Source organism: Pteropus medius, unplaced genomic scaffold (genome assembly GCF_902729225.1).
Source record: "Pteropus medius unplaced genomic scaffold, Ma_sr-lr_union100, whole genome shotgun sequence".
NCBI lineage: Eukaryota > Metazoa > Chordata > Mammalia > Chiroptera > Pteropodidae > Pteropus > Pteropus medius.
This window is the reverse complement of record NW_024349801.1, coordinates 20,244,100-20,266,350: the sequence shown is the minus strand read 5'-3', so window position 1 is coordinate 20,266,350 and position 22,251 is coordinate 20,244,100. Positions and strand designations below refer to the sequence as shown.

At 40.8% G+C, this 22,251-nt stretch overlaps 1 long non-coding RNA gene and 1 pseudogene across 1 annotated transcript; one reads left to right on the top strand and one right to left on the bottom strand.

Moving 5' to 3' along the window:
- The first annotated feature begins 1,141 nt into the window (after positions 1–1,141).
- Positions 1,142–21,813, top strand: LOC120623090 (uncharacterized). Its single transcript, XR_005658679.1, has 3 exons — positions 1,142–1,367; positions 2,456–2,618; positions 21,164–21,813. It is a non-coding gene; the product is annotated as an uncharacterized LOC120623090 (long non-coding RNA).
- On the bottom strand, positions 12,322–12,440 carry LOC120623132 (uncharacterized; annotated as a pseudogene).
- Positions 21,814–22,251: the final 438 nt, after the last annotated feature.

Here is a 22,251-nt window from a genome sequence, read left to right as displayed (position 1 = left end):
TGTGTACCTAGTGGCAAAGGCAACCTTTTGCCCTCTGCTTATTCAGAGCTCCTGGAGCAAGTCATGGCTCCACCCCACCACAAGAGAACCCTCTGAAGCAACAGCATAGGGCAAGCAAACTGATCCCTGAGGAATAGAGGAGCTGAGATTACTAAGAATTACTGTTTGAGAACCTCTTCAGTGCCCATGAGGAGGTCATGTTAGGACACCAGTGGTGAGCAAAGCTATATCTGAGTGCCCTCCTCATAGTAACCTGGCATGCCCCATCCTGTGGCTCAGTCTGTACTAGGTCACCCAATTGCTCTTAGCCCTCGAGGTACCCCTCTCTCTCCCAAACTAAAACGTCACTTGCTATCTTTTGGCTCCTTTTACTCAGTCCACCCTCTACCTTCCATCTCCTTATAGAGCAGGCCCTAGGTCTCAGCAGAAGGGTCTCTGTGGTCACAGGCCTTCTAGGAAAATTGCCAACTCTGAGGGCCTCTCACAATTACTGGAAAGCAGCTTTAAAGATATAAACAGCTGCTGTAAAGACTGTGGTCAGAGCTATCAAACCACAGTAAACCTAACTTCTTTCTCCTGAAAACTGATTTCTGAGAAATAGTCTTTTCCCATTGAAAAGCTGGTCTGTCTCCAGTGGGAGAAACTCCAGTTCCTCAAGATTCTGTGATGGATAATGGTCCCCCTTAATCCAACCCTGCCTGCCTTTTCAGCAGGAAACCAGTTTCATAGCCAAATCGGGCATTTTCCGGATATGCAATTGGTGCTTAATATATATCTTTTAAATCAAATTTACTCTTGCTTTAGCTGCTTGATTTTTGGGGGTGATGGAAACATATAATTACAATCATGCTGAAAGGCATTTGTTTCTGAAAGCTTCAATGTCTGGTTTTTAGAATAAAATGTGCTTTATTTTTAAAGCCTTTTTTTTTTTTGCTCCCTGTTTAAACACTGATTCCAGAATGGACTACCTTGGGAGCATGGATTAGAGGGTAATTATTATTTTAGTTCAAAATCTACAACAGGCAAGAAGCACAAATGGATTTGCCTGTGTTTAGATAAAACCAAGTGTTACCTCTCTGGCTGCTTTAATAAGTGCCATTTTTTTTTTTTTTAAATTGTTCAAACACTAGAAGTCCCTAAACCTGTGAAGAGAAAATGTGGCTTTGTGTGTGGTGGAATTTTATATGCTTTTTCACTTCAGCAAAATGAAGGAGTAAACCAAGAAAGAAAAAAGGTGGCGATACAGAAACAGGAGATCCGACAGGGGAGAAAAGCAAAGGGAATCCAAAGATGATGATACTGAAGGGCTACTGCAGGATGACAGTTGTGGACCAGGCACAGAGGAAAACCAGCCCAGATCTGAGCAGGTCAGAAGGCTCTGGGGAGACAGTTCTTCAGGAAGATGAAATTTATAAAAAACTGATGCGGATAACTGTCTTGAGAAGAGACTCAAATAACTGGAGGAGAGTCTATGGCTATGCCACCCTGAATGTGCCCGATCTCGTCTAATCGGAAAGCTAAGCAGGGTCGGGCCTGGTTAGTTCTTGGATGGGAGACCACCTTGGAATACCAGGGTGTAGGCGTTAAAACCTGGTGGAGAATTCAAGGATGGATTACTGAAAAGTTCCTGTAAAGCTAATAAAAAAACAACAGGTAAAAAATTCAGATAATTATTAAGTCAAGGAAAAATTGTACAAGAAAGGAGAAGTAGCCATAGTTTGTTACTTGGTTCAGCTCTGATGGTATATGAAATCATAATGGAAAAATGATTATCGATTTAAGCAAATTATGATATGACTATATTGGGTGGAGTAGGGGGGCAAATCTGAGTGTGGGAGGAAATGGGAAATGAAAGAAATAAATCTTTGCCTATCATGGTATGAAGACAATAGATAATATGCCAAACTGAAAATCAAGAAATACTAATTCAAGCATTCTATTTAAAGATATAGAGGCAAATACTAAAATAATCAGTTAAAAGAAGTTGTCGCTGGGGCTGGGAAATGGCAGGTGGGGGACTAGGAACTGTCGTTTTTCCTAACAGATCTTATTGAACTATTGAACTCTTTACATTATAACTATGTATAACTTCAAAAAAAGTCAAAAAATAAAAAGTTGACATTTATTTAATTCAAGTGGACAGCTTATTCTAAGGATCTCAAGATTTAATCGAAATCTTAGCTGGGTCAATTAACTTGATTGAGGTCAAATGGAAATGCATGACCACAAGTACTCATCTAATGTAGTGGTTCTCAACCCTGGCTGCACCTGTGGAACTTTTGGAACCTGCTCAAGCTGTGTCCCAACTAAGCCAACCAAATTGAATCTCCAGAGCCAGCAGAGGCATTCCTCGTTTTAAAAGTACTTTGGGTGATTCTAATGTGTATCAAGATTAGAACCATGATCTAATGACAACCCAAAAAACATATTTTAACATGTACCCTATTTTCTTTAGATGCAGCTCATAGGATACTTAATCAGTGGCACAGAATCTAATGGAGAGTTCGGCCCCACTTCAAGAAGGAGGCGATGTGGGAGATACCAGTGGAGGCCAACATGCAGACCCAGCCTGGAGGCGGGACCAGACCAGAGTATCTAGGCTGTATGAAGAAGTCAAGGTTAGTGTCACTACAATCTTAAGGTCAGGAGAGCAGTGACTTCCATGGTCTCAACACAGCATAAAGGTCACACTGTACAGATGACAGATTTATTTACTTTATCCTTTCTTTTTGCATTTTCAACTCCTCCTGAAAACAAAATGCTGGAAGATTTCCTCTTCATCAGGTGATCAGAGTACAAGTTAGCCAGTGAACCCTGAAAATACAAACACATAAAATCAAGGCTTCAAAAACAATTATTTTTTTGCAAACCTCTTTACAAATCTGTGCTTCTCTTTGGGCTGACAGACTATCTTTTGTTAGTCTTGGAGGCAGGATGACTTCATAATTCAAATTAGGTCAGCAGAAATGTCCTCCTCACTTGACATTCTTCATAAATCAAATGCAGACAACACTTGAAGGCAAGACTGTGTCAGGATATCAGGGCTGTATCAGGAAATCAGGGTCACCAATCATTATAATCCAAGTCAGGGACAATGGCCTCTTTATGTCCCAACTCTTAGGATGGAGTTTTGGCAGTTACAAGGTGCCCTTATCTGAGGCATAGTATCGAAACTGGCTTTTAAGCAAAATGGAGAGTCCTACTTCCCTGAAACATAAACTCCCCTATTTCCCTATAGGCATTGCTAGATCTCTCTGCAGCTGGCCCTGGGATAAGAAATGGAGATACAATAGCAGTGTTCTAAGTGTTTTGTGGATATTACCATTGCTGAGGTGTTTCCGTGAAGGACTTCAGATAGTTACAATGAGTCAGAATTCAAGGTAGAAGGCTCATGCTAGGACAGGACTGGATTATACATCCACAGGGCCAACAGGGCTCTGGAAAAATGCCAGGAGGGCTGCTGGGAGGCGGCAGAAGGTGAAAGTGATAGTGGTGCCAAATGGCCCCTCTTCTTGGCTTCTCTTTTCTGCTTCATTCAACTCTCCTTTTCCAGCTAATCTCTGCTACCTCTTGTCTTGGAAAAAACATGGGGGCCACGTGGGGCCTGTAGCGCCCCAGCGTTAACACACACCTTTGGCCTCAGGTGCATGATCTCAACGTGTAGTGGGAGGTAACTACCTGGGGCTGGGGTTCGTGGGGCCGGCAGACTAGGAAGAGGTTTACCTTGGGGTTGGAGTGCACCTGTGTGAGGGGTAGAGAGTGATGTGATGAGCTGCGCTCTGAGTGGCTGCTTTACAAAGCCTTGGGCCTCAGTGGGCTGTTGGGAAGAATGTTAAAACACTGTGACATCAATGTTGCAGAAGAAGGCGCGGTCCGGATCTAGATGTTCAGACTGGGGATGCCTCATTAAACTGGTGAGCAAGCTGCAGCTGGTAAGTCACAAGCATATCCCCAAGTGCATGCTTAACAAATAAGGACTATAGTACCTTGTCTCAGAGCTTTCATTAGCTGTGGCCACCCACATTGTCAATTCCTTTAAATTTCAAATGATATTAGAAGTATGGCTGAGAAATGCAAACTGTTACCTCCTTGAGCAGAACTTGTAACAGCAGCGGAATGGCACATGAACCAGGATGGAGGCCTTGGCGGGAAGGGGCTGAGTATTGTGGGTTAACAGAAGCATCTTTGCTCTGTGCCAGGTAGAGGGAAGACGACAGCAGCTGACCTCAGACCTTTTTTAGGAGAGGCGCCCTGCCCTCCAGCTGTGGAATTGGCAAGTCCGGATGGGTGGCTGTGTGGCACTGGGGAAGTTAAAGGGCAGGGCGCAGAAGTAGGTCATCAGTCTCTTCTGTGTTTTAAAAGCACAGGTGTATTTTCCTCAGATCATCTCTGGGCAGTTCTCTCCCATTCCCCCTCTGAAACCCTGAAGTTTAAAAGCAGAAGTTGGAGCCCTCATCCATTGCTGGTGGGAATGTTAAATAGTACAACCGCTGTGGTGAACAGTTTGCAGTTCCCCAAAATGTTAAACGTAGAACTACCATATGACTCAGTAATTCCACTTAGAGGAATATACCCAAGAGAACTGAAAATACACGTTCACACAAACACCTTGTAAAAGAATGTACATGGTAGCATTATTCATAGTATTTAAAAAGTGCAAACAACCCAAACGTCCATCAACAGATGAATGGCTAAACAAAGTGTAGTCTATCCATACAGTGAAGTATTAGCCATAAAAAAGAATGAAGTATTATACGTGCTACAACATGAATGAACCTCAAAACATTACGCTAAGTGAAAGACGGCAAACACAAAAAGCCGCTTGTATGATTCTTATACAAAATGTCCAGAAAAGGCAAATTCCTAGAGACAGAAAGCAGATTAGTGGTTGCCAGGGAGAATTGGGAGTGACTGCCTAAAGGATATGGCATTTCTTCTTGAGGTGATGGAAATGTCTGGAATTAGAAAATGGTGATGGTAGCACATTATTTTAACTAGATTGAAAACCACTGAAGTGTAAACTTTAAAGTGCTTAAAATGATAAATTTTATCTAAAAATTGCAATAAATAATGGAAGAAAAAAACAACCTGAAAAATTAACACTTTAAAAAAGTTGTTATAAAAGTAATTCCCAGCAAATTTATTTCAGTAATATTTTTAATTTCCGAGAACTCACACAAAGATTTTTAATGGCTGGAGATCTTTCCAAATCTGAGGTTTTAATGTTTGAAGTTTTATTCTAGTTTCTCCTTTGCTGTTGCTTCCTTGGGAATATTCTTTCTGCTGAGTTTGTTACTTCCCTCACGTAGTTTTCTTTCAGTCATTTATAGTTAGTTAATAGTTACTGAGGAGGGTATATATCAGTAGTTAAGTCTGGCTGCCAGTTAAAATCACCTGGAAATGCTGTATGTAACTGGCATGTAGACCAACTACATCAGAACGTCAGGGGAAGTGAGGCTCTGGGCATTGATCCAAATGTCCCCCAGTGGAGCTAAGTGTGGCTGGAGTTGACAGCTACTAACCTCAATGAACTGATGTGCCGGCTCCAGCCAAGTCTGAGCCTGTTTTCTAGTAGGAACTCTTACCTTAAGTGATTGTGGGGGCCCAGAAAACACTACCTTAGGAGATGTGGGGGGCCAGGAAACTACCTTAGATAATGGTGGAGGCCCAGGAAACTCTATCATAGCTGATTGTGGGTCTAGGAAACTTTGCATTAGGTGATTGTGGGGCCCAGGAAACTTGACCCTAGGTGACAGTGAGTCTGGGATTATGGTAAACTCTACCCTAGTTGATTTTGGTAGCCCTGGATCCTCAGCCTCCAGTGATTGTGGGACCTGGAAACTCTACTTTCGGTGATTAGCCGGGGAGTAATATCTACCTTAGGTGATTGTGGAGGGCGGTCAAGAGACCGCCACTAGGTAATGACAGGGACCCAAGAATGTGGACCTCTCGTGATTGTGGGGGTCAGGACTGTCCACCTTAGTCAATTGTAGAGGCCAGGAAATTCTAGCTTAGGTCCTGTAGGACTGTCCCACTTTTTGAAGGTTTGCTTTACGTCGCTTTACTTTTAGGAAAGACTTTCATTGGTGCCTGTGTTTGATAACTTAAAGAAATCCGAAGAGGATTTTGCTTTTACCAAACAAGGCGAAAAGCTATAACAGCATTCAGTGTTTGTTTGTAGTGAGCTGTTGTAGAGGCAGTATGCACTCCACACAATGACAGTGGTACCATAGGCTCCTCCTCCAGGAACTACACTCAGCTTCAAGCAACCAGAGCTTTAGACTTTTTGAGCATCTGTGCTTTACCTCGATTTATTTTGTGCATCTGTTTGTAAGATGTATCCTAAGGTAATTGCTTCTTCGCTTTAAGCCTTTTTGGCTTATGAAAGGTTTCATGGGAATGCACTACTTTCGAATAGTGGGAAATCCGGTATTGGAAAAACCTCATTTTTTTTCCTTCCTATGTAGTGAAAAACTGAGTTCTTCCCTACTATGTCTTTCTTTCCTGTGTGTCTCTTCTTACACCACACATCTCAGTACTGAAACTATCTACCCAGAAATAGTGTCCGCTCCCACAGGTTATGGGCTTAGTCCCACAAGATTGTTCCACTCCCCGTCCCCTTCAGATGCCACCTGTGCTTCTGACAACCCACTATAGATTGAAGGTTCCAATGACCCCTTCTTGGGATTGATTAATTTGCTAGAGTGGCTTACGAAGTCAGGGAAACACTTACTTAGTTTTACCAGTTTATTAAAGGATGGTATAAAGGATACAGATGAACATCCCGATGGCAAAGATGAGTAGGGCAAGGTATTGGGGAAAAGGAGCAGAGCTCCCATGCCTTCTCTGGGAATACCACTCCCTCCACGCGTTCACCAGTCCAGAGGCTCTTCTTGAATTTTGTGGAGGCTTCATTGTGAAGCACGATCCATTATTATTTCATTTTCAGCCCTTCTCCTTTCTCAAGAGAATGGGTAGGGGGTAGGGGATGGGATGCCAAAATTCCACGCTTCTAATAATAGCTTGGCCTTTCCAGTGCTCAGCCCTCATCCAGAAGCCAACCAAGAGTCATCTCATTTGAACACAAAGCACTCATCACTCGGGAAATTACAAGGGTTTCAGGAACCAGAAACCAGGGTCAGAAACCAAAAAGGGATTCCTGGACCCAGTTCCTCTGTGTATGTATGTGTGCGTGTGTGGACTTTCCACACCAATAAGGAATTCTTGGACATCACCAGAGTGTCTAAGAAATCACCTCAATTCTGGCACTATTTACCCAGAGACAGAATCAGATTCCACAGGTAAAGGGCACAGTCCGACAAGATGCCAAGTTTCTACTTTGGATGCTAAACACAAGGCCAGGTTGTTTCCTGGGCTTCTGATCTACCCACTACGAATCCTAGGTTCCTCCAACCCCCTTCTTGGATTCGATTAATTTGTAGAACAGCTCACAGAACTCAGGAAATCCTAAATAGGATTTCACTAGATTACTGATTTATTATAAAGGATACTAAAGGATACAAATCAACAGGCAGATGAAGAGATATATAGAGAGAGGTCCTGAATGAAGAGGCGTCTTTCCTCATGGAGCTTGGGGCCTGGCATGGTGGCACATGGAAGTGTTCTGGTTTCCCAACGTGGAAGCTCTCCGTAAAAAATCCAAAAAGCTGTGCTTTTGGGTTTTTATGGAGGCTTTGTTACTTAGTCATAAATGACTAACTCATTGGCCATTGGTGATTGATTCAAACTCAGTCGCTCTCCTCTCTCTGGAAATCAAGGAGTGGAACTGAAAGTTCCAACCCTCTAACCACAAGATTGGCTCCTACTGGCAACCAGGCCCCATCCTTGGATGCTTTTCAAAAGTCGCTTTATTAACTTAACAAAAGACACCTCCATCAGTCTCAACGTTTAGGAAATTCCAAGGGTTTAGGGAGCTCTACCAAAACTGGGATGAAGACCAAATATATATTTATTATAAATCAAAATATCACAAAGACCAAAGATTAGAACAAAAGATGTTCCTGGTGTTCTTATCACTTAGAAAATTACAAGGATTTCAAAGCTTGCCAGGAACTGGAGGCAGAGACAAATGTACATTTTCTATTACCCTGGTCTCTGGCCATGGACCCCTTACAGCAAAATGATACACGAGTCATTAATAATCATTCCTGTCCACCATATCATGTGGAAAATGTCTCCCAGGGAGAGGCCACTCAGGTTTGTAGGCTTCTATTTTGTCAGGTTCCAAATGTAGGAGTGGTCTCAACAAACATGACTTCACCCTTTCAGGCATCTGATGTTGATATAATATTGGATTTCCTGTATTACATAACCTGTTTTTCATTCCTTTACCCATAACTACTATTTTTCCTTCTCTCTATTTATATCCAACCTTTTTCACCTTTGGAAGTGACATATGTTTGGCCACTGTGCTGGTCCTGATTGCAGGCAGCAATCCTAGTCTAGCACGTGCCTTCCCCTCAGTCCATTCCCATTCAGAAAAGGTAAGATTACAGAGGTGCAGAAGTAGGGGGCTATCTTTACTGCTAGACAGTAGGCTGCGTTCACTGTTAGTCCCAATTTTCCAGAGGGGTGAAGGCACATCCTGCCCCATCAAGCCCATGGCAATCTGACATAATGTTTAAAACGTAGTTGTAATTTCTTGCTTCATAGTCCTCTATTTCCAAACCTCGTAGTTGTAGCCCTGCTCATATGACCACTGTGTCAGGGAAAACAAAAAAAAGTTGAAGTGATATGGGGAAGAGAAGAAAAAAAATATATAGTTATTATACCAACATCCTCATCCCTTGGCAAAAAGATAGTAATATCAGTGTACTTCCCCACCCCCTCTCTTCCCCAGATCCACCTGAAAAATAAAGGAATCTACACAGTGGGGACACGCCTTTAGTCCCACTCATGTTGAGTGTGAGCACACACTTGTGAAGGTGTGTAAGCTAGACCTTCGTGCCTTTATTTTCTCCCTTTTCAGACAATATTTCAATTGCCCATTCCAATTCGCTATCAAACTAGTACTCCAAGGAGAATATCTCCCTGCCCTTTGTTGGACAATATGGGCTGTAAAGTGTGTTCTTTGGTCTGAAGAAATGATGGTTGGCTGTCCAAATTGGTGTGACACCTTCTGTTCCAGTCCTTTCAATATTTTGAGCATTTACTTCTACCGGTTAAGCAAAGTCCAGTCCAGAGTCAGTGTCTAACATTCTTGTTAGGACCTTTTTTAGCCTCTCAGGGCTACTAGCATCAGCCTCACTTGCCAGCTATGATCGGGGCCTCCCACCAGGGAATCTGCCATATAACCATTTGCAGGCAAAACAGTTCTTTTTGGCATTTAGTGCCTCAGAGGGTGCAAGAGGACTATGTCTAGATTTAGGCCATTTTGCATTGCTGCAGTCCCCCTATGTCCATTCATTTCATGAACCCAGGTGGCCACCTTAAGCAAGCACACTAGGATAGCTGCTTGTTGATTCCAATCACCTTTCGAACCTGGAAGGGGGTTCTTCTGATGGGCATCCCTATGTCCGACTTTAATGCACTCCTCAAATTTCCATAGTGATTTCCACAGGGCCGTGCCCCATATGGGCATCTCTGTAATAGGCCAGGTTTCCACTGCCCTTCTACCTGACCATATGGCCTAGCCATTGGCTATTGCCCAGGAGTCTATAAAAACCCAGAGTGGCTTTTCCCACTGTTCAATTCTTCCATCACTCCTAGGAAAACAGCATGCAAATCAGCCCACTGAGTGGATCTGTTTTTACCTTCTTCAATCAGTGTCTTTCTATCCTCTCATCTTAATGCAGCAGCTTTCCAAACAGGATGTTGTCCATTCACCGTGGAACTGCCATCCACAAAACAAACAAAACAGCTCTTTCTTGGTCAGTTGAGAGTTGTTTATAGGGCACCGCCCAAGAGACAATAGAATACAGCAGCTCCTCACACAGTTCCAGAGTTCATCCTAGGGGAAAAGCGGCTCCCTGTGCAAGGAGTCCTTGCATTCCCCAGGGAGCATGATCCTGCATAGACCGTTTCTATTCTATTATGGAACTCTTCTGAACACTGCCATCCCCATTAGAGCATTTCTCTGACATCATCCTAGACATTATGGGTAGGTTTTAAGATCATTTTATGTCTTTCAATCATCAAGGTAGCTTCAATTAATGTTTAATAGCAAGGTAGGAAATGCCTTCAAGTGGAGATTCTCCATTCCAAATCCCAGTTGTCACCTCTGGGAGGCATGCATAGGCTTTTGCCATAAGTCTCAGCCTAGGCTCCACATAAGGTTATCACACAGAGAAATTGTCCCTATCAGCATTCCAGCTTCTATTTTACACTGTGTGGGCTTGGACAATCTTACTCATTCCCATTTAGCATGTCCAATTAATATTGTTTGAGGGGTGATTTACATGCCTTCTGTTTTGTAATGTTATTTAGGCAGGAGAAATGTTTCCCAGTGAGATACAGTGTCCATTTTCATAATACAATCAGGTAAAAGAGGTGTGACCACTTCACATAAAGCCTGTTTAAATATACCAATTCTCTTACAAACTTTTATCATAATTTCATCAATTCTTATGTTCCTAATATAGCCTCTACTAGAATTTTATCAACGGGTTTTCATTTTACAATACTAGGTAGGGGAAGTGTTCCTCAGTCAGACATAATATCCATTCCTGTAAAATATTCAGGTAAAGGTTTGATTTTTCTGGTGGCCAGACTCCATCTAGGAGCCCACCAAGAGCCCTTCATCAGAATAAAAAACACTACCATCACCCAGGAAATTAGAAGGGTTTCAGGAGCCCTGGGTAACAAACTGGGGTCAAAGACTAAATATTAGAGCAAAAGATGCTCCTATTGCTCTTATTACTTAGGAAAATACAAGAGTTTTAGGAGCTCAGTGCCAGGAACTGGGGCTGAGACCAATGTATGCTTTCTATTATCTCACTGAGGGCTCAGGAAATTCTACTTTATGTGATGTGGGCTCCCAGGAAATTTTACCTAGATGATCGTAGTGGCTCAGGAAAGTCTACCTTAGATGATAGTGGGGGTCCAGAATAGCTGATGTTGTTTGTGGAGGGCATAAGAGTTTACTTAGGCGATTGTGAGCCCAGGAAACTCTACCTTATTTGATTGTTGAGATCTCAAGAAACTGAACCTTAAGTTGACTATGGGGGGCCAGGATAACCTACAGTAAGTGATTGTGAAGGTCCAGGAAAATCAACCCTTGGTGACTGTAGAGGCCTAGGTAATTTGACTATAGGTGATTGTGGACCCAGGAAACTTAGGTGATTGGAGTGGCCCCAAAATCCTTTCTTAGGTGATTGTGAGGCCTGGAAACACTACCTTATGATTGTGGGGACCCAGGAAATTTGACTTGAAGTGATTGTGGAGCCTAGGAATGTCACTGTGGCAGCACCAGTAACTCTACTTAGGTGATTATGGGAGGCTAGGAATCTCTTCTTTATTTGATTGTGTGTGGGGGGACAGTTAGCTTGACCTTAGGTGATGGTGAGGACCTAGGACAGACTACCTTAGTTGATTGTGGGGGGCCAGGATAGTCTACCTTAGGTGATTGTGGGGGCCTCTGAATCTCAACCTCAGATGATTGGAGGGCCTTGGAAACTATACCTTACATAATGACAGGGGGCCAGAAATCTCTACCTGAGATGATTGTGGGTGCCCAGGAATCTTATCCTTAGGTGATTATGGGGATCTAGAATCTCTACCTTAGTTGATTGTGGGTGGCCTGGAAAGTCTACTTATTTGATTGTGGGGGGTGAGGACTGTCTACCATAGGTGATTGTGTGGTCCAAGAAATTCTAGCTTAGGTCATTGTGGAGACTTAGGATGGCCCACCTTAGTCGATTATCAGGGCCAGGAAATTCTACCTTAGGGACTTGTGGAGATACAGGAAATTCTACTTTAGGTGTTTATGAGCCTAGGAAACTCAATGTTTGATGATTGGGGGTTGAGGAAACTTTATCTGATTGTGAGCCAAAAATAATATCTAGTGATTGCGGGGGCCCAAGAAATTCTACCTTAGATGACTGCGGGGGACTAAGGAACTCTATCTTAGGAGACTGAAGAAACCCAGGAAACTGTATCTTAAGAGATAGTGGGCCCAGGAAACTCCACCTTAGGTGATGTGGCCCAGAAATCTCTACTTTGTGTGATTCTGGGCCCATAAAACTCTACATTATTTGTTTGGGGGTCAGGACTCTACCTTAGGTGATTGTGGAAGGGCCAGGAATCTTTATCTTAGGTAATTTTATGGGGTCAAGAATCTTCATTAGGTGATTTTTGTTTTAATGCCTACAGCACCCGGTATTCCTAGGTGGTCTCCCATCCACATACTAACCAGGCCCGACCCTACTTAGCTTCTGAGATCAGAAGAGACCAGGCACGTTCAGGGTGGCATGGCTGTAGACTGCATTAGGTGATTTAATGGGGCCTGAAACTCTGCATTGATTGTTGGTTCAGGAAACTAGGTGATTGGGGTGGCCCAGGAAACTCTTCCTGAGGAGATTATTGGGCCTGGGGACTCTACTTTACATAATTATAATTGTTGGGGTTAAGATACTTGACCTCAAAAAGGTGAAGGGATTAAGAAGTACAAATTGGGATGTGAAGTACAGCATAGGAAATATAGTCAATAATATTGTAACGACTGTATAGTGCCAGGTGGGTACTAGACTAATTGGGGGGATCACTTTGTAAATTACACAAAGCAATACTGAATGTCAACTCTAACTGAAAAATAAAAATTAATAAAAAAAGAAACTTGACCAGCTGATTGTAGGGTTCTGGGAAACTAGACCTTAGGTGACAGCCAGGGTCTGGAAAATCTACCTTAGCTGATTGTGGGGACCAAGAAACTGAACTTTGCAAAATTGGAGGCCCAGGATACTTGACCTTAGGTGATTGTTTGGGACCATGAATCTAGCCCTTAGGTGACTGTGGGGGTCCAGGAACCTTGACCTTAGGTGATAGTGGGGGCTCAGGAAATTGAAATGAAGATTACTGTTAGGGCCATGGAAACTCTACCTTAGGTGATGAATGGGGGCCAGGAAACTTGACTTTATTGAATTGTGGGTCACAAGAATCTCAACTTTAGGAGATTGAGGGTACCTAGGTAATTTGACCTAATATGATTGTGGGGGCCCAGGAAACTTGACCTTACATTATCTGGAGACCCAGGAAACTCTATCTTAGGTGAAAGTGGCCTTAGGAGACTATACCTTTTGTGATTGAGGGCCTGAGGAATTCTACCTTAGGTGATTGTGAGGACCAAGAAGCTACTCTAGGTGATATGAGGCCCCAAGAAATTTATCCTTAGGTGATTGTGGGGGGCCAGGAAATTTGACTTTTACTGATTGTGGGGGTCCAGGAACCTAGGCCTTATAGTCTAACTTGGTTGATTGCGGGTGACCAGGAAAATCTACTTAGTTGATTGTAGCTTGGGTGATCGTGGGAATCCAGGAAACTCAACTTATTAGATTGTAGGGTCCCAAGAATCTCAACTTTAAGAGATTGATGAGGCCTAGGAAATTCGACCTTAGACGATTAGGGGACTCTGGAAATTCTACGTTTGGTATTTGAGGGCCTCAGAAACTGTATTTTAGGTGATTGTTAAGGCCTAGGAAACTCTTTTGTTGTTTATGGGAGCCTCAGAAACACTACCGAAAGTGATGGTAGAGAGCCAGAAATCTCTATCTTAGGCTATTATGAGTAGACAGGAAAGTCTAGTTCGTGATGAGGGGCCAGGATAGTGTACAGTGGGTGAATGTATGAACCCAGGAAACTCCACCTTAGGTGATTTTGGGGCCCAGGAAACTCTTCATAAGGTTATTGCTGGCCAGAAAACTACCTTTCCTAAGCTGATTTTGGGGCCATGAATCTTAACCTTAGGTGATCGTTGGGGTCCATGAATCAACCCTTAGGTGATTAGAGAGGCAGGTACTCCCCCTTGGGCCCTAGATTTCTTGACTTTGTTGACTGTGGGAGGCCAGGATAGTCTACTTGATTGTGGGGGGACTGTATAGTTAACCTTTTATGATTTGGAAGGTATAGTGGACTCTCTTAGGTGATCTTGGTCCTGGAAAACCACCTTATTTGATTGCATGCCCTGGAATCTCTACCTTAGGTAATATGGGAACCCAGGAAGCAAACTTAGGTTATTGTTATGATCTACGAAACTCTATCTTAGGTGATTGTGGAGGATTAGGAAACTTGATCACATGTGATGGTGGAGCCTAGGATAGTCTATCTTGGTTGATTGTGGAGGTCAGCATATTCTCTTAGTTTACTTTGGGAGACAGGATAGTTTACTTTAGGTGATTGTGCCGGTCATAAAACTGGACTTCAGGCAATGGTGTGGGGCCAGGAAATTCTACCTTTAGTGATATTGATGGCCCCGGAAACTCTACCTTAGGTGACTGTGGGAGGCAAGATGCAGAAGAGCACCTAGGTGAGGGGTCCATTTAGCCTGTAAGCACATAGGGGCTCCCGGGTACTCCTATGGTGATCTGATCCCCAGCTCTGATGCTTCTGAGGCTTCAGGTTTTACCCTGTGAGGCTTCCTTGCCAGACTGTTATTTCAAGAAGCTGTAATTATGCCTTAATGCACTGAAAAAACAAACGAGAGCCACGTATTTGGGGGGTGGGAAACTGGCCCAGTGCTTTACTTTCTTTAATGCCCAGTTTCCAGGGACTGCTTCCAATGCTGGCCTTTAGTACTTTCTGATATTGGCATTATTCCATAGTTTTGTAGGAGAAAAACATCACTTTTTTTGAAGATGCTCTTTATGCCTGAAGTGGGCTGAAGATCCCCCAGCTCTGCTGGGTTCTACTTTCAATTTGTTCCCACTGACATTAAATCTGGAAATTCCACACTGCTGATGGCACCCTCCCAATTTTCTAATGCTACTTTTTGATTATTGAACTGTAATCTGTGTTTTCAATAGAGTTTGGGAAGGAAGGGAACACCATGCTTTAAAGCTTCAAAATACATATTAAATTATATGCTAATACATTTTAAAAACCTTGAATAGTTGATTTCCTATTATCAACATTTCAAGTAATTTTTGTGATAAAAATGATAGAACCAAAGGATAAAAAATCTGTTTCGTCCCACTAAATCTAATCTTGCTAACAAAATAAATTTAACAGTCTGATGAATACAGATGTAAAAAAACTTAACATGCAATTCAGCATGTTAATACCATCTGCTGCTAAAAGAACCAGGTCTCCTTGGAGAAATGGCTTTTTCTTCACTCAGTTGTTTATTTATATCAGCATGGACTCATGATTTTTTACTTTTTTCAACAGGTTCTAATCTTTTACTATCATTATTTGATGTTCAAATTGTCATAAATTTGGACAGTGGGGCCCTCTTACAGAAAAGCAAATAAAGATGCAGATAACAGAACCATGAAATTGGAATTTCAACTAAGTGGCTTTACAATTGTACTGGTTAGAACAGTGCCTTTAAGTAATTTGTCCTCAATATTTAGAAGTCTAAGTGAAATAGCCAAGAAATAAAATACATAAAGAAAGGACAATTGGTTTTTTTAAACTGCTAATAACCATGCTGCCCAATCCATTGTTGGGTCACACTTGTTAATACTTGAGTAAAGGAGAACCATCTTCTTAGGGAGGGAGTTTGGGTGTGTTTGTTACAGTGTGAATGTAGAAATGTTTTTCAACAATTGTTTTCCCAAATATCTTAAAATAAATTCCAATTTCTTCCCATCTTGCATACTGATGATAGCCAATAACTTTCATTTATGGGCTCATGTTAACTTCACAACCACCTGTGAGTTGACTGAGGCCCAGATAATTTGGGCATTAAAGGTCAGGTAACAAATAAACACTATTAGTTTTCTCTGTACATTTTCTCCAAAGAAAAAATTTTATACTTTTGACTTAAAGGTAAATATAACTTTCAGACATGTTGAAATAGAGTAAACTTCCTCTCAAAGTATAAAATCTGAGCACTTTTATTATTACATTAAAAATTTTTTTACTATAGTTGGCATACAATATTATATTAGTTTCAGGTATACAACATAGTGATTCAACATTTATATACCTTACGATGTGATCATGACAACCATTTGTCACCATGCAAAGTTATTACAATATTATTGACTATATTCCCTGTGCTGTACGCTACATCTCTGTGGCTTATTTTATAACTGGAAGTTTTACCTCTTATTCCCCTTTGCCGTTTTCACTTATTTCCCTCCCCTACCTCCACCCTTCCAGCAACCATCAGTTCTGTTGCTATGTTTTTGTTTTGTCATTTTTTTAGATTTTACATATAAGTGAAATCATACAGTATTTGTCTTTCTCTGTCTTCACTTAGCATAATACCGTCTAGGTCCATCCATGTTATTTCAATTGGCAAGATTTCATTCTTTTCTATTGCTGTGTATATAAATAACATATATACATATATATGTATATATACACACACCACATCTTTATCAATGGGACACTTAGGTTGCTTGCATATATTGGCTATTGCAAATAATGCTGAAATGAACATAGGGGTTCATTTAGCTTTTCAAATTAGTATTTTCATTTTTTGGGGATAAATACCCAGAAGTGGAATTGCTATATTGTATGGTAGTCCTATTTTTAATTTTTTCAGGAATCTCTATACTGTTTTCCATGGTGGCTGCACCAATTTACAATCCCACCAGCAGTGCACAAGGGTTCCCTTTTCTCCATATCCTCACCAACACTTGTTATTGACTTTTGGATACTAGCCTTTCTGACAGGTGTAAGGTAGTATCTCACTGTGGTTTTGATTTGCATTTCTCTGATGATTAGTGCTGATGAGCATCTCTTCAAATGTCTGTTGGCCATTGGTATGTCTACTTTAGAAAAACATCTATGCATGTCCTCTGCCCATTTTTTAATCAGATTTTTTTGATGTTGAGTTGTATGAGTACCTTATATATTTTGGACATTGACCCCCTTATTGGATATCACTTGCAAATATCGTCTCCCATTCAGTAGGTTGTCTTTTTGTTTTGATAATTTCCTTCACTGTGCAGAAGCTTTTTCGTTTGCTATAGTCCCATTTGTTTATTTTTATTTCCCTTGCTTGAGGAGACATATCAAAAGAGATATTGCTAAGACTGATGTTGAAGAGTTTACTGCCTATGTTTTCTTCTAGTACTATGGTTTCAGGTCTTACATTTAAGCCTCTAATCCATTTTGAGTTTATTTTCATATATGGTATAAGAGTGTTAATTTTATTCTTTTACACGTGTCTGTCTAGTTTTCCTAACACCATTTATTGAAGAGACTGCTATCCCTATTGTATATTCTTGGTTCCTCTGTCATAAGTTAATTGACCATATATATATATGTACGCTTATTTCTGGGCTATTCTGTTCCATGGATCTATGTGTCTGTTTTTGTGCCAGTACCATACTATTTTGATTTTTTAAGCTGTGTAGTATAGTTTGAAATTAGGGAGCATGATACCTCCAACTTTGTTCTTTAAGATTGCTTTGGCTATTTGGAGTCTTTTTGTGGTTCCATATCAATTTCAGGATTAGTCTAGTTTTAAGAAGGCTATTGGTTGGTAGGGATTGCATTGGATCTGTATATTGTTTTGGGTAGTATGGACATTTTAATATTAATCCTTCCAATCCATGAGCATGATATAGCCTTTCAATTATTTGTATTTTCAATGTCTTATAGTTTTCAGCATTCAGGTCTTTTACCTCCTTGGTTAAATTCATTCCTAGATGAAGTACAAATTGGTAGTTATAAAATAGTCATGGGGATGTAGAGTACAGCACAGGGAATATAGTCAATAGTATTGTAATGGCTATGTGTAGAGCCAGATGGGTGATAGAGTAATTGGGGGATCACTTTATAAACTACATAAACTAACCAATGAACTGTATACATGAAACTAATATAAAATTTAAAAAAAATACTAAAAGAATTCCTAGGCATTCTTTTTGATGCGATTATGGGATAGTTTTCTTAATTTCTCTTTCTGACCACTCATGAGTATACAGAAATAGCAAATTTCAACATATTAATTTTATATCCTGTAACTTCATTGAATTCATTTATTAGTTCTAATAGTTTTTCGGTGGAGTCTAGGTTTTTCTACATACGGAATCATGTCATCTGCAAATAGTGATGGTTTCACTTCCTTTCCAATTTGGATGCCTTATATGTGTCCTGACTGATTGCTGTAGCTAGGACAACATGGTTATTTTACTATATTGTGCAATGTGTTCATGGGAGGGAGCAAGTTTAGCATCCTCCTATGCTGCCATTTTGGACCTGCCTCCAAAAATATGAGCACTTTTAAATGCCAAAAAGCCTGTTGCCAAGGTGAATAAAGATACCACTACTCTTCCAAAATAAGTTGAAGCTTGAGCAAGTGGTATCCCCATCTTGTAAAGATGATTTGTTGGCCAGGTAGATATTTTAAAGAGAAGTAACAATCTTCTATGATGCTCCAGCCCACGTGAACCTTGAGGTGGAATAGAGCAGCAGACTTTAGAGCAACCCCTTTGTCTCAGAACCCAAAGCTTTTTTCTTCTTTCCACTCCCTGCCTATCAAACTACCAGATAGAATTGAATGCCAATGAGCTTGTCTGTTTGGTTTTTAATCTCTGGTGAACTGCATATTGTATACCTCTCACTCTTTATATATTTGTGTAACTTATTTTATAATTACTCTTTTTCTGGGGGAAATTAGCACTGACCAAAAAAGATCTCTGTATTATAGTTCTTGATAAATAGGTAGACAGGATTATAGTTCCAAATAGGCAGATAAGATTAAGTAATAGCTCACCAGAACAAATACAGTCACTGCAAGAGAGGAAACTGAGTTTCATAGGATGGTCAGAGAAAGAATAAATTATAAAAACACTCAAATTTCCCTAACAGGGCAAAACCAGGATACATGATCACCCGAGGTATATCTTGCATTGTACAGTGATTCTCAAAGCTCTATCAAAGCAATCAGAAATATTAAAGCCTAACTTTATAGATGGGGAACATGATGTGAAGTCAGTTGCCCAAAGCTGATGAGTAATAAGAACAACTGTAGGTAACATTTATTTAGTACTTGTTATATGTCAGGCTCTGGGCTAAGCATATTATATGCATTACATAATTCAATCCTCAGAATATTCTTATTTGTAAATAGTATTATTAATAGGTATTTTCCCTTGATGAGGTAACAGATATTTTAAGAGGTTAAATAATTCATCCAATGTTATTCAATTAAAAAGTGGCAGAGCTGAGATTGGGTCAGGCAGGGTCAAGAGTCGGCCCAATTTAGTTTGCCTTTCAGTATGTCATCTTGCTGCTGGCTGTGGGGAAACCTCAGTGATAACCAGGTAGGTGCAGTATTGTGGCTAATAGATGTCTCAGAAGTCAGATGACCTTGGTTCAAGAACTGGCCACTTATGTCTTTTCAGCAAGTCACTCAATCTCTCAAAGCGTTTCCTCGGCAGAGTAATTGCTGAATAAATAATCATTAACCATGATAAACTGATACTTGTGAAAAGCAGGTAGGATTGAGGATACATAGGACAGCTTAGATAAAGGAATGAAAAGCAGGAAAAATCATTTATTCTTTGAATTTTCCTCAAAATTTTCATGGCTAATTGGAAATAAAAAATTCTACTTGATATTGCAAACTCTCAAATCAGAAAGCTCAGGGATAAAATGGAAAGTCGGGGCAATAGCAGTTTCTCCCTTTAAGGCTCAGTTGAAAGAATTCTGCCATGAGTGGCCTACTGGGCCTTGAAATGGAACACTCATTAACACCGGTTCTTTAAAATAGAATGTCCAGTAACTTGGCATTCAGATTGTGTCCAAAGCAAAGATAAACTCCTGAACCCAGTAACGATGATGTTTTGCTTCTGCACCACTTACCTCGTACACTCTTTTGTATTGTTTTTTAATGGCAGCCAAGTGGAGTGACTTGCCTTCTTTCCTTCTTTCTCCTCCTTTTCCCCTTCTTCATCGAAGGAGCCAGTTCTAGGAAACTAGCAATACCTTCTCTCTCCCATCCTGACTCAGATGAGAATCTTGCTCCTTATTTCACTGAGAAAATGAAAGCATTTGAATGAAACCTCCACATGCTCTCTCCATTTCATCTCCCCCTGACTGTGCATCTATGCGTGCACTCTAGGCCTTCTCTCCTCTTACTGTGGGTGAGCACTGAGCCTCCCTAAGGTCCACTCCTTCACATGGGCACTAGGGCCATCTTCTCTCTTTCCTGCATCACCAAGTGTTCCATCTCTTAGATCATTCCCATCAGCATATAAATGTTATTTCTCCCTTAAAAATCCTGTATGCTATTGGAAATAGTTAAACACAGATGAGTTATTAAATTATATTAAGACATTATTGTTAATACTGCTATTGTGATCATGGTATTGTGATTACAATCTTTGTTCTCATCTATAAATGACACATACTTAAATTATCAGAGGTGAAATCATTCTTTAAAATATTCCAATCAAAAAAAAGCATGTGGTTATAGATGATACAAGATTATCAAAAATATCAATAGCTTTTGGAACTGAGTAATAAGTACATGTGGTCCATTTTATTCCTCCCTCTATTCTCAAATCCTCTTCCTCTTCAGCTAATACATGATTTTCTTCTTTTATGGCAATATTCATTAAAATAGTTTCTAACATGCTGATTGATTTTTCCTCCCATTCTCTTGACCCATATCATTCAGGCTTTTCCCTCTGCCATTCTATCAAAATTGCTTTTAAGATCACAAATGGCTTCTACATTGTTCAATCCGATGGTCATTTCTCAGTTATCGTTTGACATGACCCATCAGCTAGATTCAACAGCTGATCACTCCCCTTCCTCCTTGAAACTCTCTCTGACTTCTAGGAGTTTGCAGTTGTCAATAGTATTGATATTCTTCTTACCTCAACTCTACTGAGTATTACTTCTGAAACCCAGACCACAGATTTAATTCCCATCTGGTGTTAGTTTTGTACAAAAAAAGGATGTGTTCCAAGGCAGAATAAAAATGTCAGCAGTGAGTCACAAGACTGAGGCTGGGAGTGACATCAACATCATGGCAACATGAATATCCTTTTCTTCTTCTCTCCCCTTTCACTTACAACTAAAGGGCCATCCAGAACTGAACCAAAGTGCATCTGCATAGCACACCAAGAGATCCATCCATTTGTGATCCAAAAGTGGGTGGATTGGACCTCCGAGGAAGCCACGGAACCAAGGGAGTTGTGGTGGTGGTGACAGCAGTGGCACCAGGGTCAGTGCTGACCTCTAGCAGAGGAGGAAAAAAGTAAAAGGGGTGAGTAAAAGTCTGCTCAGCTACATGGCTGCAGCTGGAGGGCCCTGTTGCTCTTTAGGAATATCCAGATTCCTGAAGAGAGACCTCTGACTGGAAGGAAGGAAAGGGAAAAAGGCAGACAAAGACAGCTGAAGGAACATGTTTTCTACTGTCTGCTCTGGGACTTCCTCATTCGAGATTCCCCCTACCAGGCCATGGGTACACCCAAAGCCCCAAGCGCTAAGCACATACTTCCCCCCACTCTGCCAGACCCTCATTTTTTTAAAACCAGCTTTTTTAGGTGTGTGTTCCTAACTTTAGCAGCTAGTCAGCTACCATAAGAGAAACCAAGAACTTGTGCTATAGCACCACTTTCTGGGAAAGCTTCTCATTTCAGCTGGTTGAACTGTTAAAATCAAAGTAAACAAAGCCTCACCCAAATAAGGTGCTTGCTACTTCTTATGTGACAACAGAAGCACATTTCATCAAACACTATGAAAAATAATGGTCATAGGGTAGCATAAAAAGAAAGTTTTCTAGCAACTGAACCCCAAAACATGTAATACTGTGAACTAACTGATAATTCAAAATAGCTCTATGATAATTCAAAAGAGTCATAAAGAAACTCAATGACCAATAAGAAAACTAAGAATTCAATGAACTCAGGAATAAAATTAATGAAAAGGCACTTTATCAAACATTGAAGTTCCATGAAAGAACCCTGAAGATTCTGGAGCTGAAGAACTCAATAAATGAGATAAAGAATGCATTAGAGAGTATTGGAAGTACAGATCAGATGGAAGAGAGCATTAGTGAGCTGGAGGATCAGAATGGATACAAGTGGAAAAGTATGATTTTAAAAAAGTGAAGAAACCCTACGAGAATTATAAGACTCCATTAGAAAAGCCAGCACAAGATTAATG